Source organism: Tauraco erythrolophus, chromosome Z, assembly GCF_009769465.1.
Source record: "Tauraco erythrolophus isolate bTauEry1 chromosome Z, bTauEry1.pri, whole genome shotgun sequence".
In the NCBI taxonomy this organism is placed as follows: Eukaryota; Metazoa; Chordata; class Aves; order Musophagiformes; family Musophagidae; genus Tauraco; species Tauraco erythrolophus.
The window spans coordinates 85,036,195-85,052,999 of NC_141496.1; the positions used below are offsets into that span (position 1 = coordinate 85,036,195).

At 38.9% G+C, this 16,805-nt stretch overlaps 1 protein-coding gene across 1 annotated transcript in view; it reads left to right on the forward strand.

Annotated features, from left to right (window-relative positions):
- PIP5K1B (phosphatidylinositol-4-phosphate 5-kinase type 1 beta) overlaps positions 1-16,805 on the forward strand; it is a 115,519-nt gene that overhangs the window by 15,285 nt on the left and 83,429 nt on the right. The gene's annotated exons all lie outside the window — the stretch shown is intronic.

Below are 16,805 nucleotides of genomic sequence, written 5' to 3' on the forward strand. Positions count from 1 at the left end.
CATATCTTCATTGTGTAGTAAAAAAATTTTAGTTTCCTAACATTTTAGATGCTACTTTTCAATAAAAATCTATCTTTTTTAGTATGAAAGAGTTATACGGGAACAAATTACTTTTGTAATTTTTTTGCAGTTATGATGCCATGTCCTATTGAGGATATTTTGCAATTTGCCACTACGTGTTAGCAACAAGTTGTTTGTATTTTATAACCCTTTGTGTGTGTGTGTGTGTGTGTGTGTGTATATGTACAGTACGCATTTGTTTAATGTCTTCATAGTAAAACAAAATTGTATAATATGTAATATATAAAATAGACACTATATATAATATATATGTATATAAATTGTATATGCATGTATAAAAACATTCTTCAGCTGACTTCTGAAGGGCCTTTCAGGACTCAGGTGGGGTTTACACTTTCTGTGTTTCCTTTCAACCTGATATGCCAATTTATGGCTTAAATACGAGCAATTTACAAAGGTGAAAAGCATACACTCTTCTCCTGTGTTTTCAAAATCTTGCTCTAAATAGCAATATTCTTAAAATCAAGTTTGTTTCTAGTAAAATGGAAGTGATGAAAGTAAGCTTGTGGATACTTACAGTATAGTTTTTTTCTGTCTTGAATTACATTATGGAGGGAAAAAAGAGCTGCTAAGGCAGTAATTTCAAGCCACATTTTCTTTGAAAATGTAGGAATGATTAAGCAGGCTTTTTTGGGCCCCAGTTTTATTTTGACACTGTAAGAACTTGAACATGTCTTGCATGATTTCATAGTTTTGAATGTGGAAACTTCACACGTTGCTTAGGCTATAGGTGTCTGGTAACCCAGCTGAAACTCATATCTTAAGAGTTGACGAGGCAGAAATAAATATCTGAAAAATCGGAATAAGAGGGGAAAGCTGACAAGGCAGTTGTTCTCAAACTTACCAGCAGAGTTAACACACGTAGCATAGGGGAAAAAGAAAAGTTTTCTGATACTGCTTTTGAAGCCATTCCATATTATAGAAATGTTTACAAGAGTCTGAAGGAGTGAAGCCACAATTCTGCTGAAGTTCCAGTGCAGAACAGGGCAGTTAAATCAGCTGCCCTTCATGGATTCAGTGATTCTGGGTTGTTCGGAACGCACTCCAATTTTGACAGTCCAATTTCTTCCACAGCAAGGTCAAAACAGGCTATAGCAATAATAATGGCATTTTTAAAATACAGCTGATTCTTGCAGTCTTGTATATAATTGCAGTCTTGTAGTCTTGCAGTCTTGTATATAATTTCTGGGTTTTGGAGATGAGGAATAAGGAAAATGGCAGTTCTGTTGTGACATGCTTCTGCAAAGGAAATAAGGATGTCAGAGACTCTGTACTTCCATGATTAGACATATCTTTTTGTCCTGTGGGCTCCAGGTTCTTGGCTATCTCACTAAAACACGGACTCTTTTCCCGTAAGAGATGGACCTATTTCTTATCTGAAGATGCAATTGTTGATGGTGTAGCATGTGAGAATTTCTCATTAAAGGGAAGTTTCACGTGTAAGCCTGTCTTTATACTTACAACTAATAAAAGCATTCAAGTAGTTTCCTTTTAGACCACTCTGAACTGTGAAATTTCAGGAGGGGGTGGTTTCCTATTCATTGTTTCCATAGGATTAGTTTTGCTGTTCATATACTACGTGGATACTTCTGCAGCTATTGCAGTAAAGGTGAAGTTTTTGTTCCGTTTGTAACATAGGTACTTGTCTTTTTTTTTTTCTTTTTTTTTAAACAGGGCCTGATTCTGTAAGCAGCTGAGCAAGGGAGTAATTTTACTAAGGCCATAGTGATGCAAGAAGTAAGAAAGGCACATTTCTTCAGAAACAACTTTGCTTCTCTTATTTTTTGAACCACCTCTTGCGATACTTAAACTCATTCCTAAATATTTTATAAATGTCCAGAAAAAAACACCTCAAGGGAGTGGATGTGGACTGTTCATCATTCACTTAGTCAGTCTTGGCATTATCGTTACATTTTTGAGAATATTACAGGCCCTTGGAAATAATGACGCATGGTACCAAGTGATAGGAGGAAACTATATTGGGAAACGTGTGCGGTGACAAAGTTAGAGTTTAAGAATGTAGTGGTGGAGCTTGCTCATACAGCATCAGACACCCTGCAGCATACAGTCAAAATGACAATTTAATGAGCTGCAAAGGCAGTTCTTGGAGTTGGAGCTCAAATTTAACACTGATAAAATGGGACGTTCTGCAAAATGCCTACTCAGAATGTATTTATGGACTATCCTCATGTTCAAAAATATTAGCAAATTTCATTTGACACACAGATTGTTGGGGGTGGGGGAGAAAATCGTGCTGTGTTTTTTCCCTTATTATGAAATACATGTTTTCCTGGTAAGAATTATGTGACAACAAGCTGCGAAATGGGAAGAACAAATGTGTTTCAAGTTATCCTGACGGCATGAGTGTAGTTCATTGGTGGAGTTTGGAGATTAAGCTAGAAATTGTCTAGCAGAAGTGGGGATCAGTTGAAATGACAACGTAGTCCAGATAGCACTCTGAAAAATCACTTTTTAACAATTTGAATGAGCATGTGAAGGAATAAACCTTGTGGATGACGTATTTGTAGCTAGGAATTATGTCATGTCCGGGATGAGGCATTGTGAGAAGAATTCAGGCCTCTGCATGGTGTCCTCTTCTGTGGGACAAGGAACAGAGGCCTCAGACATTGCATGTTGAGTGTGGTGCTTCATGTTCAGGCGTTGCCACAGACAGCGTATGCAAAAATACAAGAGATGGGCCCCGTCCGTGGTTATAAATTGCTGTACTAAGGTTCACACATGAATGTCATTTGTTGCAATTGTGGCCATGAGGTGTAAAGGCAGGTAAATCACAACAGCGATATCCTGTATTTCTCTCTCAGGACCTATAGTTAAACTTGTATGTGACTTAGAAGAAGAAGAATGCTATGCATGCAACCTTTACATGCAACCCTTGGATGTATCAAGAGAAGTATGGTCAGCAGGTCAAGAGAGGCGATTCTCCCCCTCTGCTCTGCTCTTGTGAGACCCCCACTTCGAATACTGCGTCCAGTTCTGGTGTCCCCACCATAAGAGAGACATAGATTTGTTGGACCGTGTTCAGAGGAGGGCCACAAAGATGATCCAGGGGCTGGAGCACCTCTGCTACGAGGACAGTTTGCAGGAGCTGGGATTGTTCAGCCTTGAAAAGAGAAGACTTTGGGGGGACCTAATAGCTGCCTTCCAATACCTGAAGGGAACCTATAGGAAGGCTGGGGAGGGACTTTTTACAAGAGTGTCCACTGATAGGACAAGGGGAAATGGGTTTAAGTTGAAGGAGAACAGATTTAGATTACATCGTAGGAAGAAATTCTTCAGTACGAGAGCGGTAAGACTTTGGAACAAATTGCTCAGAGAAGTTGTGGATGCCCCCTCCCTGGAGGTGTTCAAGGCCAGGTTGGACGGAGCCTTGAGTAGCCTGATCTAGTTGAGAGGCGTCCCTGCCCATGGCAGGGAGGTTGGATTAGATGATCTCTAAGGTCCCTTCCAGCCTATGCCATTCTATGATTCTATGATTTACATTCTCTGTTCCCTTCAGTTTGTGATCTATTTTGCGTAGTATAATGACAGAGGAAAAGAAAGAGTCTGTGAAGCCTAGATGTCTGTGGTTAAGGTTCTGTTATCAAAAACCATGTTGCAGAAGCAACTTCACTTGTTTGGGCCTTTTCTAGTTTATTGTGGTTGTGCTTCTCATCCCTGTGAGGCTAATTTTGGCCTCTGGTAACAGCTAGGACAGGAGCTGAAACGTGTCTTTGTTCAGTTTGCCAGAAAAGTGTAACACACAGCTTTTGCAAAATAAGTACAGGTTCACCTCTTATTCCTTTGCTTCCCTTAGCTCAAAGGTTCTTTTTGTAACCATTATCTCAGACAATATGCAAGCAAAAACTCTTTTCTGCATGCAAGTGTTACTTTCTGCTACAGAACGTTGCACGCCTAGACTTTGAAGTCTGTTTTGCATGGTGAAACACCATTTGGAGGGTCATGAGAAATGTGGATAGTAATGCAACCATAGCTGCTTGGCAAGGTTGCAAAATATGCTTTACTAGCATCTCCTGCTAAAAATCAATATATTTGAAATAAACGTGGAGGAGGATGTTTCCCAATATTGACAGCATGTACTACAAAAAATAGAAGTGATGTTTAATGTCTTGCTGAATTCTTCAATATATTTGTTTGCTTTTGTAAAGTTTTCATCTGCTTTTTAAGCTACAGAACTGGACCGTCATCTGCTTTTGCTCTGATTTCCTGGTACCAGAATTCTTTGTATGGTGGCTTTTGTTTTAGCCAAAATTATGCGTCTGGGTAATAGTTTTGATTGATCCATCCACCAATATTGCTGTAATTGATGTATTCCTCACAGAGATGCATCAAACTATGCAGTGGCTATAAGATACATCTATATAGTGATTAGTTTGGGGTGAGTTTTTTTTCTTACAGGCTGAAAGAGTTGGGGCTGTTCAGCCTGGAGAAGAGGAGGCTCCGGGGTGACCTTATAGCGGTCTTCCAGTACCTGAAGGGGGCCTACAGGAAAGATGGGGAGAGGCTGTTCAGGAGGGCCAGTTACGATAGGACAAGGGGTAATGGTTTTAAAATAGAGAGAGGTAGGTTCAGGTTGGATATTAGGAAAAAATTTTTTACCATGAGAGTGGTAGAACACTGGAACAGGTTGCCCAGAGAGGTGGTGGATGCTCCATCCCTGGAGACGTTCAAGGCCAGGTTGGACAAGGTCCTGAGCAACCTGATCTAGTTGGAGATATCCCTGTTCCTTGCAGGGGGGTTGGACTAGATGACCTTTGAAGGTCCCTTCCAGCCCTAACCATTCTATGATTCTATGATTCTATGATTCTTGATTAAAGAAATGACGGCAGAAAAGGATATAAAGTGGTTGTCTTCAAGCCAGGGATGCTCAACTGATGACTGAAAGAACATTAGGATACTTGATAGTTAGTAGAGGTGTGAAGAGTTAATACAGACTCCAGACTCTGAGAGGTGTGTAGGACTCTGATTTTTTTTTTCCACTGTTTTGGCTGTCTAAAACTGCAACTATTTTTCGTAACATCACTGTGCCTATCATGCAGTGTAACTAAAAATCCTATCCGAGCATTTGGGATCACAATGTTTTGCACTGATGTACACAGTTAAGGGTAGTAAAAATCTCATCTCAAACAGCTGCAGGTTGGTACCAAGTAGTAGAGGAAAATATGAAAAAAAGATGTGTATATGTGTGTGTTTGTATGTATATGATTTTTCACTGAATGTGAAGGGTGAATTTCTGATTGTACTTCGTGGTCCACCGAGTAATAGTTTGTGGTAAATATCTGAAAGTGATGAAGCTAAGGCAGGACAATCCTTTCTTTCCACGGTAGCTTGATACGAGTAAATGTGATTTACTGTAGCAACCTGCTGGGGTCTGCTGACCTGTAACAGGCTTCTGCATGAGCCATTTCTGGTTTGTTTGCACAAGCACCCTCCAATGGTCTTCTGCAGATAATGTCTCTTCAAGGTAGGTCTTTTCTGTAGTGCAGGAGCAAGTTACAGTGGTTGCCTCTGCAGCTAAGCTCTGGTGCACTTTGGGTTTGGCTGGTTGGTTTGTTTTCATCTGTCTCCTTGGTCTTGACCAGGGATCGATGCTATTTTGTATAGATAACAGTTGCCTGGCAACAGGCAAATGGGGCAGGACTGAATATCTCAAGCCCTTTCTGTGAGATAAATGTATGTATCTGTGCTTCACAGTGAGCTGACCTTTCTGTGTGTTGGGACAGAAATACCTGTATTGTCCTGGGGATAAAAATCAAGTTTGTTTTCTTTGCTGTCTTCCCTGAAACATGACTTTGTACTATCAGCTGTTTACTGACTTTTTTTTAGTATTTTTTTTCCTCTCCCCTGAGTATCCTTTTGACTATTAAATGTTAATGCACTGAATGCCTATTTTTAATAAACCAAAGGAGAAAGCCTTTCCTATCCATGCATTTCCTGCTAACATGTATTTCCCTTCTTCCTTGGCTCCCTTGCTCTTCATCCACTATTGCTTCCCATTGCTCTCCTCCCAGTTCAACTGTGCACAATTTCTTACTGAGTCTCTCCCTCCCCTTCTTGCCTGTTTTTCTCTTTTTTTGTTTGTTCCCCGTCCCAAATTGCACACTGTATTCACTTGCCACCTTTCTGTCTGTTCTGTGCGCGAAAGTCTTCAAAGTGAAAGAAGTATGCTTTTCAGCTAGTTCTAGTTTTCTTCCTCCTGTGAGGACATAAACAGAACAAAGGAGAGGAGCATCCTGAAGGCTAGCCCAGAGATAGAGTTTCAATAGCCTTGGCTGCTCTCTGAGCAAAGAAGAGTGTACACCCTCACAGAGATGCATGTCATGCAGGTGTGAAATACCCCTCTTCCATCTGCCTACCTTGATATGTGCCAGCTCTTGGAAGCAGTATTTATTATGCAGAGCTGTGCTGCCTTAAACTCGGTGGTATGGATGGAGATCCTTCCTGACCTCTGCAGAGACCACACTGGCTGAGTTTGGGACCTGCTGGGCCCATTGATGCTTATTTAATTAGAAACCTCATTGTTAGTTCCATGATTTGGAGAAACTCCCAAGTGAAGCATCTACCAAAAAGCATTGCAGGGCTTCTGATTTACCTCTGTGAGGGGAGAGTGGTTTGCCATCAGCTGCTGGGTTAAGAATGTGTCTTTGTCTGTCATAGACTCCTTAACATCACCCCTGCAACTCTATCATCCTCTTAAGTGAAAATGCAAGCTTAGGTCTGTCTCTGCAAATCAGTGCTTTCGGCTGAAAGCCATTGGCTTTGAAGGGAAATATAGTGTCCATTTTTTCTGGCTTATTAAACTAATGGCCTTCACTTGCTAGCTTTTGGATAATACAGTGCTTTGCAAGAAAACTGTTCACACCATCACTGGTTTTGTGAACTTCTGCTGCACCTGCCCTGCAATGAAGGGGCCGTCTCTGTCCTGGGGCCGTCTCTGTCCTGGGGCCGTCCTTGCTGCTAGAATGATGAGGAGGGGTAAGCACACAGGGTAGTCTGTCTGGCTCTCGCTTGTCTCAGTTATTTTCTTGCCCTTTATTTGGTGGTCCTTAGTAACTAGTGCAGGGCTGCAGTTCAGTGCTCTTATAACAGTGTCATATTGCAAGCAAAACTGAAGACCAGTCTCTTTCTTTTCTATAAAGTAAAAGCATAGATAGCTAGTACAAAATATTAATAAGTATCCCTTTTCTCTTACCTGGCTAATTGTCAGGTTGCTTATGCATAGGAACAAGATGCAAAACTGAGAGGTTCAGGGGGTAGAAAGTGCACACTGCTAACAGCAACTATATAAAGACAATTTTCTATAAATACATTTAAACATATGTGCTGTTCAGTACACTGATTTATGTCACCTTGGACTAAAAAAAATAACAACCCAGTAACTGGTAAAATCATAGGCTGAAAAAAGTATTTCATTTATTTAATAAGACTATTTAATGAGTGACTATTCCAGCTGCTTAATGCCACGTAAGGCATATCAGAAAGTGGAGTATCACATTGTATACTTTAAATCTTAAGGACACGCTGTTCCTGTGAGAACTTACTGATTTAATTGATTTTTTTTTTCATTTTAGTTTATGGAAACTAAATAATATTCCTAGCCAGTGACTATATTTTATCTTGTTGGAATTTTGTTCTTTCTAGTTAATGATTCATAAACCAGTATGTATTAGGCAAAAAGTGTGATTAATGGGTTTTTTTTCCTTTCTAAATGCTGAAAGCTGTATTTTTACCTTTTGAAAACTATGGTGTGGGTCAAACTATACTGACTTACAAATAATACTGTATGCCTTCTCTAACTAGTCATAATGATGCTTCTAACCCAGTTATAATGATGCATTGAGAGGTGTAGATAGTGTTTCAGAGGGCTTCTGTGTGAAGGAAGGAGATTCTTATTCAGGCCTTTCAAGAAGTCAGAGACCTCTTTCATTTGTAGGAAAACTTGCACTCATTTTCCTTGGAAAAGCTGACAGGTTCTGGTCTATTCTCTTTAAAATTCTTTAGTGTCAGGCTGTGCATGGTTCTGCTACAAAGTGCTCGCCCACTGCTTGCACTTGTTGCTGGTGGAGTACAGTCTCCTTGATGTTTCAAGTCCCATTCTCATTGTGTTTGACATCTTTTTCTAATAGAAAAGGTAATTTAAGTGCAGATGTATCCTTGCTTATAGTGATAACTTAAAATTTTGAATTTTCCCGTATTTCCAGCTAGGTTATTTAAAAAAAACAAAACAAAACAACAAAACAGCTAGCCATTTGCAGAGAACTTCCTGGGAGGGAAGACTGGTGGTGCTTATATATTGCTTATGAACTTGCATTTTTTTTTTTTTATACAGGAATGTTCATATTGGTGCAATTAATGTACGGTATATACCACATCTAAAAAAATAATGCGGTGTTTTGGAACTGGCAAACATATTCAGTAATGACTTCATTTTATTTTCTTGCTGCCAAAAGTGTTCAGGGACAGATTTTTTCAATTTGTTTTGGCAAGTGGAAATGTTGGAAAACAATTCACCTGGATGATTTGGCTGTAAATAACTACTTTTAAAATGTTCGTTTGAAAATATTTGTGTCACCATTTAAAAATTGTGTGGCTAGGTTTCCATACCTTAAAACAGCTGTACATATTTCTTCTCAAGATATAGCTCATGTTCTGTAATGTCAGTGGGATAAGTATGTACACTGATGTGGTTTTGTTTCTTAAAGCACACTACAAGTATATTCGTAATTCCAGATGAGTGCCAAATTCAGCACACTGTCAGGAAAAAAACGTAGTCGATGGCTCGTTCTGACCTGCCCATCAAAGACTGACTTGGGGAACAAAAGTATATGTTTCCTTGTAAGGGCAGTAGTAACCTTTACATTTAAGCAGCCGCATGGTCAGAGAATGGCATAGCTTTTTAAAAATGCTAACAGTTCTTTTGGTGCACTTAGTGGTGCAGTTCTGCTCTGGTGACTATCTTAGATTGATGACAACTAGACAGCAGCTATGGCAAATAGCAGCTATTTCCTTACATGCTGAGCAGTTCTTTCATGAATTGTTTTCAGAATTTGGTTTTATTTTATCACTCTTGTTTTTTAAACTACTCTTGTCTGATGCAGCTTCTGTAATTATTTTTTTCTCCCTTGAAGCTTTCTCTGTGGTTTAAAAAGAAGCACATTAGAAAGCTCATTAAAACGAAGAAGACTCCAGCTTTTGTGCTTTATAGGGCATTTCGTAAATTGGGATAATGGCCTTCCTTTCTAAGGCTTTGCAAGTGGTTTAAGTAAGGTCTCTGAAGAACTTTTGCTCTATAGGAAACTGAGAGCCCTTAATCTAATCAAAGGAATTTTGATGATGTAGGAATTGTTCTGTGATGAGAATGGTACAAGAGGGGTTTTAAAATAATTTTCAAGAATAAAGTGAGCTTCTGTTAAATTTTAACTAAAATTAAGTTGTATAGGTCCAAGGAAAAGTGCTACTAATTGCAGTTTTAACGTTCCTGAAGGAAAATAGTTTTTTTAAATAGTCATAACAGATTTTGTTTTACAGTACGGTAACTTAAAGTGTCTCCTATCTGAATTTAGACAAAACTTTCAAATTTGTCACTTTCCATTGGTCTTCTGTATCCATTCTTGAGTGACCTTATTTTTCATACAAGCTAAGCACCTGCAAAACAAGTTGCTGCTTAAAAATACATTTGGGTACCTAACCCTAGCTGTGTTTTACCGCAGATCTTTCTCCCAAGCTAATTTTGAGCTTAATTCTGGTGCTGTTGCCCAGTCCATTGGGCACTGCTGCTATTGCTTCTTTCCATCCGTCTCTCAGTCCTGCTTCCTGGTTTTGTTACAGGTGGACTTGTAACTCTGAGGTTTTGCAAAAGTATGTGAGTGACTGAGACAACCGAGACAATTGATCTCTAGTTCAGCATTGGCCGAAGGTCTGACATGTTGTGTCACCTTCCTCATGTCCTTCCAAGTTTCTTCATGATCTCAGAGGAGTCCGTGTAAAAGCTGTGCTTGCTATTGTATGGAGTTCCATTGTGAATATTATTCTTCGGTAGGTTACTTTTTTGTTAATTTAATTGTCTAGGTGAGTTCTCGTGGGGCTTGAGGAGCGCTGGCGCCACGGTAAGGATGCTAATGAGTGTATGCTTGGAAGGCAGGACCATAGCAGCACCAGCTTGATTCAACTGAAATTGTTGCAGATAATACAGACTGAGTGGTACGTGGTGATACTATGGAAACTAGGAGGAATCATGACAGAGTATCCAGACTTTTCCCTTCCTTCAAGACACTACCAACTACATCAAAACCGGTTGTCTCATCTGTCAAAAAAATCTCCAATATTACCTATCTCATCCTCCAAGGTAGTCTGTTCCCCCTTTCTACCATCTTTCTGTAGCTGTATGGAAGTGCCCTCAACTGGAGACAAAACCAGGATTTTAAAGACTTGAATTTCTTAGATAACCCGACTGCTGGAAAGCTTAACGTAGCTAGCATTCAGTAAAAGCTGTACATAGAAAAGTTACACTTGCAGGTCCCGGGTTAAGAGGTCTTGAAGATCATGATAGTACACTCCAGCATTGAGCTCCGTGTTTTCACAGCATATCCTTCTGCAGACTTTGTTGTGACTGATTATATGCTAATATGCTAATGGGCTGAATAATCCCAGTGGCGTTTCACTTACAAGTTGCCTGTGGAGAACTGATGAACAAATTATTCCATCTGATTTAGTGCACGTGAATTATTGTGTGTCGTCCACTCGACAGTCTTTTTTGTAATGTTCTTCTAAGCAAAGAATTTCTATTATCTTTCGTCTTTATGTGTTGTAAAGTTATGTTTGCATAGCAATTTAGAGTTGGAGAAGAAAAATATAGTGTGGCTGACCTTTTGTTGAGTTGGAAAAAGGTGAATGAGAAGAGAAAAGATAAAGGTCTCAAAACAGAGCATTCGAACTGTTGTGTTCTTGTTTCATACACGTTTCTCGTCAGTAATTTGTTCTATGCTTTTCTGCTTTTCATCTTGTGTGTTCACTGTGTACTTTTTATACTTAACCTTATCCATTTGACCTACTTTCCATTTTTTATATGATTCTTTCAGGAGTTTCAGATAACTATAGTTGTTGGTTTGCCAAATTCCTCTTTTGTATGTATTCCCTGCCCTGCAAGGTTGGATTGTTTGCATCTCTGTTTGTGTCATTCCTTTAGCAAATAAGTAACACTTCCACTGACCTCCTTTTCCTTTAGTATGAGACGTCATTCCCCTTGGATCGCACTTTACGATTGTGTGAGTCGTGTGGCTGGGCTTCAATTTTGCATGTACTGTGAAAAGCAAATGTAGAAGAATTTTCCCTCTGATTGCTGAATTAAGAAAGCAAAAGCACATTTGTCCCAATGTGCTGCAGTATTTTATTGGACAGCATGCATTATATGGTGGTGGTATCTCAAAGTGCAATGTCTGGTGAGTGTTAGTAACATTAAGAGGACCATTGCCATATCAAAGTCGCCAAAGTAATGGAGCAGAGCTCTGATCCTGGACTCTGCAAGGTCTTCTACTTGTGCCCTCCACTGTCCTGCTACTCTAACTTTCATTTTATTTCTAATGCATGCAATTGTATATAGCGTGCAGATGTTTTCTTCTTTCATTTGTTTGAAAGAGAACTCCACCTTAACGATTTTTGTTCATTTGTACCTCCGTTTGGCTTTATAGAGAGATTGCTAGTCTTCTAAAAGCTACTGTTGTTGGCACATGAAATCTCAATTATGAAATCATAAGTAGGAATTGGGAAGTCTTTGGCTATGTACAAATATGCCTTTCTAATTTGTATGCTTTCAGTCTGTTACAAAGTAATGAGAGATTAATGAAGCCATTTCACTTTGTAAAAGGAGGGCCTGTTAGCAGTTTCTGCAAAATACACAATGTGACGTCAGTTATGTCAGAGATTAAATGTTTGTTCTTTCTGATTGCTGGTCTGGGATCAGTGGTGTGGAAAAGTCCTGTAGTTCTTAATACATGAACACCATCTACTATGCAGTAGAAAGTTTGCTCTGCTTTTGCAGTTGGTGTTTAGAAAAACGTAAGAGATCCTTCAGTGCTTCTGGGAAGAGCAGAAGACACAGCAGTTGACAGTAGAGGTTAAATAGGCTAATACACAGTAGGGGAATAAGATAGATTTGAGACTCTCAGAATGAAGCTCTGAATTTGGAGATTCATGGAGGGGAGAAAAACCAACCCACCTCTTCCTAGAGGGCTTTCAAGTTATTTATGAGATGCAGAATTTTAAAAATACAGAAGTTACAAATGAAAAGGGCTGTGTTTTGTTGGAGGTGCACAGTGTACTGTGTTTCCAAGGGCTTCTAAACTTTGATTCCTTTAATAAAGTTGCAGTTTTATTTCCATTGTTGTAAGCAAGTTTCTGTCTGAAAATTCACAACAGATTATTTTCCAAACAAAGCATGTGATTTGTTACAGAAAATAAAATATGTAGCTATAGCTTGTGCTATTGTTGTGTCTGTTTCTGTGGCTCTGGATGTTACAGCTGTAGAATAGTCTGCTTTGCCTCTGAGAACAGGTTGATGCACTAGGAGTTGCACCTTGAATGGAAGAGGGCAGGACTCTCAAGTTGTGAAATCCCCCAGGTAATCAGGCTGTATTCTGAGCATTTTTAAACTTCGATGGAGGTGATAAATGCTGCAGTTCTACCTTTTTATTTGTTTTCCTATTCTGAAAGCTAAAGGAGGAGGGTAGAGGAACTGACACTTCTTGCAGTAAATCAAAGCATTATAATATAAACATACATAGTTTATAAAATACATAACACTGGTAAATTACATCTCAAATTCAGCCTGCAAATGGGAAAAAAGTTGGCCCTCTTATTTCAACTTAAAAAAAAAAAAATTCAAATACTAGGCTGTATTCCTGGAAATGGAGAGTCACTGTAGAAATCAAACAGTATTGGAACCTTAACATTGTACTTGTACTGAGAGCCTGAAAGATCTGGCAGGCCACTGAAACTAATGTGGGTTAAGCTAGGTAAATAAAGGTGGTATGAACAGCTGAGATGATTTAGACTAGGTGAATAGTCTGAATGGCAGCTTTGTGATGCTTTGTGCTTGCTACTTTCTCTGTAGCCTTTGTGCTATCCTGATGCTATTCTGAAGACCTTGAGAAGGAGGAGATTTTTTTTTTCTGTTTTACAAGTTAATTTCATCACTGTGTGCACTGCTTGTGATCTCTGTGTCCCTCTTATTTTTGAGGCAAAATAAAAAAAGTAATTGGATTTATAGGCTAGTTGGGGCTTGAAACTGGACAGCATGAACAGGGTTATCTTAGGAATAATTTTGTTTGTTTTCACTGGGCTTAACAGTCTATACAATTTCTGATCTGCTTTTTTTAGCTTGGTGCAGCTGTTCACTCTGAAATTTTTCATCCTAACATTAATTAGCAAGACCAGCATCTTCCAGTTTTCACTAATGCAACAACTGTTACAGTACTATCACAAATTTCACCCACAGGGTGAAACCATAAACAGTTGGAGCTGGGGGGAACTTGCCAAGGTAACAGACCTAACGATTTTTTTGGCTTCACTCTTTTCCTCCTCTCCTTTACAATTCGTACAATTTAATTTTTCTGCCAGATAAGCAGAAAAGATAGATATTATTATTTAAGCAGAATCTGAAAACTCCTGGAAGAAAAAGGAGTTTTTCAGATTTGAATCTTTTTCAGAATTTCTAATGATTGTCCATTGCATTGCAATATGTAAACATTGGCTTCATTCTCAGGATATATTGGTTTAAAAATAAATACTAACTTTTACTGCTTGGATATTTCAGATATGGGGCCATACAGGTATGTTTGATCTTAGATGGCTACATGACTTCTGCTATAAAGGAGGGAGTCCATTCCCCAGACCAGTGTCTGGGATGTTACTGAAAAAAAAAACTAGGAAAAGAGAAAAGAAAAATAAATGCCTGAAATGTATGTGGCCACTCAGTTATAATAAAATACATATACCTTACCTCTGTTTTTATTTGAGGTCTATGTAACTGTCCAGACACTCGTGTACAAAGAGCATTCACTGACATTAAAAGATACAAGGTTTTTGGAGAGGAGGTTAACTTGTGATCACTTTTGAGGAAGCTGTAGGATGTTTCATCTTTTCTTTTCTTACTCTGTCCACTACACCAAATTATGCTTCCTTTCACTTGTTTACATCTGCTTATTGGCACACTGCCTAGCAATGCTTGCAGGTTCTTAAACTCCTTGGTGCATTGTTTGGTCATCTCAGAATGAAGGCAGTTACATCATGAAAAATACAGTCAGCATTATTTTAAGGCTCTGTAAAGAAGCTAAATTGTAATAAATTTAAAAGTTCTAACAATTTAGGTCACGCTTTTCACCTGATGTTAACAATTCAGCTGCCTTCTAAGTGTCCTGAAAATAGGGCAACATGAAAAAGCTCTGAGATTCTTTCTTCAGTTCTATTCCTAGGGACACCCAGAAGTATGTGGATATTTTAAACTTGATTTCCTGTGGAAACAAGATGTATGTACGCAATTTTATGTGTGTTGGAGGTTGTTTTGTGTGTCCTGAGCCTCTTCCTTCTGCAAATAATCTAATAAATAATCCTACCGTTGAAATTCTTCTGGAAAGGGAAGCGGAAAGCTCTTGTCAGTTTTGGTTGACCTAAACTTGTCAACTAAATTTGACAGCGGTCCAGAGTACCAGCGAGTTTCATGGAAAAATAAACAAGATGAGATGATACCTGATTGGGCAAACCAGTGCTGATGTATGTATCGTATTAGATGGCAGAGAATCCAGATGGGAGGGAGACTTTATAAACACATCCGTTTGTAATCTTCAGCGAGAGAAGTTTGTTCAGTGCCTAAGAAGGTGTGAGCTCCAGTCCCGATCATCTCAATGACGTAGGGGAGTTGGCATTGTTAGTGCCTACCCTCCCGCAGCTCCAAGAATACTGTGAATGGTTTTGGGGCTCTTGGGGGAGGGGAGCGAATCGCAAGAGAACAAGTTCTTCTAGAGCAGTTTTTCCCTAATGAGTATGTGTTGGTGGATTTCTTCCACTGTGGAGTATTTTGGTTTACAAGTTTTTCTCCTTCCCACCTTACTAAATGTTTCCCTCCTCTGTCCCTTCCCCCCTGCCCCCAGCCTTACTTTGTGGTGAGCCTGCCGGTTGTCAGATACATGCAGAGATCCAACACTTTAGTTACAGTAGTTTCCTGCTATTGTAATTAATAAATAGTTGTAGCTTAGCCTGGAAGTGAATCCAAGACCTGTCTTTGCACTGTTAAACCTCGGGAGAACTAAGACAGTAACTCTTGCTAAGCATGATGTAAAGCATGTGAGAAGGCACCTTGTACCATTTCAGTAGCTGCAAAGCAGGGAGAAAATACGTGAAGTAGTTCTTGCTTTGCAAAAGATTATGAACATGGAATAGCAACTGGTTGTCACAGCGAAGGTCTTGAAAGATGTTTAATATAACCCCAGTGACAGGTGTGTGGTCTGTTTCTCAAAAGATTAGAAACTGAAATAATTGTATTCTAAATGCCTCTAGGAATGACATAAACTGGCATAGATAGTAAAATTTATCTTCTTCATAGTGCATTTTCACATGAGTGAAGTGTTCTTAAATAATTTATCTGTCTGTGCTGGGAACAAACATGCTTTTCTTCCATGTCAGGCATGGGTGTTTTCTTCAGCTAATATCTTACTGAAAGAAAATTCCCATGTTGCATTCTTGTTTGGCTTTTACTGAGTAGGTATGATCATATTTTAGGAAGTTTTAGGACTAGTAGAGCATACCATACTGATAGTCCTTGAGGGTGTGTGGAGAACAATTTGAGGGGTTTTGGTGGTTTTACCCAGGGATCAGTTTAATAAACAGTCTTCCTCCTACTAGTGATTAAAATGACATTTATTTTCCTACAAAAGCTGTTTTAATAAAAGTTCCCGATACCTGTATTCATGTCCTGATAGATTTACAAGCATGGATCAGTATTAATTAATATTAAATGTGTGAATATAGGTAAGCTAGATAAACTACACTCAGTTTTAAAAGCTGTCAAAACTGAGTTGTTGCCTTTAAGTAGGAGTTTGTGTAGGATGATGCTAATACACATCCAAGTAAAGAAGTTATTGAGACATTGTTTGAATAAGGCTACAGTGAAGAATGTGACTAGCTGCAGTAGGAAAATACTGGTGTGTGATGTTAGAAGAGAGTTTTCTGAGGAAACATTGTTTTGTTCTCAGAAAATCCAGGTTTCTATTTGTTGTCCTTTTTTTTTTGTCTCAGGTGCAATTAATAGTCTGCTTCTCTGATGAAGAGGAAAATACTGTTTTGAAGCCTTTTAAGAAAAAGTTATGTAGTAATCTGATGCGTAGTTTTCAGATTACTAGAAAACTAAATTCAGTGAATGAGGCCTGGGGGTATTTTTGTTTAAATCCATTTTTAGTTATGTACAAGATGCTATTTTTACAGATTAAAGACAAATGGCGTTTTTTTCTTCTGGTGTGGCTGAGAAATTAAATTGAATAATAGCTTTACTGATGTAGCTTAAAACAGATGTGGAGGATGGGAGGGAGAGCTGATCCCAAAGAGGTATCAAATAATAACTGATTATGTAATATTTTCCTCATATGTTTCATCAAACCATTTTAAATATGAAATAGCTCACTTGAACAAGACTACTTGCAGACATTATGCTGATAGTA